This window comes from Lepidochelys kempii, chromosome 2 (genome assembly GCF_965140265.1).
Source record: "Lepidochelys kempii isolate rLepKem1 chromosome 2, rLepKem1.hap2, whole genome shotgun sequence".
In the NCBI taxonomy this organism is placed as follows: Eukaryota; Metazoa; Chordata; order Testudines; family Cheloniidae; genus Lepidochelys; species Lepidochelys kempii.
This window is the reverse complement of record NC_133257.1, coordinates 38,980,568-38,981,546: the sequence shown is the minus strand read 5'-3', so window position 1 is coordinate 38,981,546 and position 979 is coordinate 38,980,568.

The following is a 979-nucleotide window of genomic DNA, read 5'->3' as shown; positions in this document are numbered from 1 at the left end:
GAGTACAGCGCAGCGCTAGGCCAGGCTGCTGCGGCCCTGCACGGGAGCTGGAACTGGCGGGGCCGCCGCACCCCTTGCCTTGAGGCGGCTTCCATTAGGTAGAGCAGTGGGCCCCCCTTATCCCTGTCAGCCGTGCCCTCCCCGCCCCCCGGAGCAGGGCCGCCCGCTGGGTCGCGGGAGCAGATCCCCAGCCACGGCTGGCAGTCGGGGGGCCGGGAGTGGATCCCCGGGCGGGGAGCCTGGGGCCGGGCCGGGAACGGAGCTGGGTGGCGCTCCCTCCCCATCCCCTGTGGGGGGCTGTCCTGGGCCGCGGCCGTGCCCCCCTATGGGAGGGACACCCCACAGTTTGGGGATCGCTGATGTACAGGGTCTCGTTTGGTTCAATGGCTTTCAGCACCCCCACTATAAACATGGTTCTAGCACCCCTCTGGCCAATCCCTGCGAGCTTTGATCGAACAGCGAAGCCTGGCTGCAGGTGCGGGGACCGGGGCAGGGGGCTAAGGTAGCACATGCAGCCCCACATTCGTTACTCCAACTCACAGCTAGCTCAGGTAGGGCTGTCTAGGGGTGCTTCAATCACACTTCCTGTCTGCAGTGTTCATGTACAACTTCAGGGGTTCGGGTACCAAGGCAATGCCTGCCTTAAAATAACAGAAATAGCTCATCAGTCTTGAAGTGTTAGCAACTAGCCATAGCATAGGAACATAGAAACCTCCACACCGGATCAGACCAGACCTCCATCCAGTGCAGCAGCCTGTCTCCAACAGTGGCCAGCACCAGGTGCCTCAGTGGTAGGGGTAAGAACCCCACAGTCAGTGGATGTGGGATGGTGTGCATCCCCACATTAGGTCCATCCTGATCTCTAATAGTTAGAAAAATGCACCAGCATTTAACATAAAGGTTTGTTTCAGCTCAGTAACGCCTAAAGAAGTGGTTATACACTTAAAACTCTTACATCTAAAACAGCCTTTGCTATTTT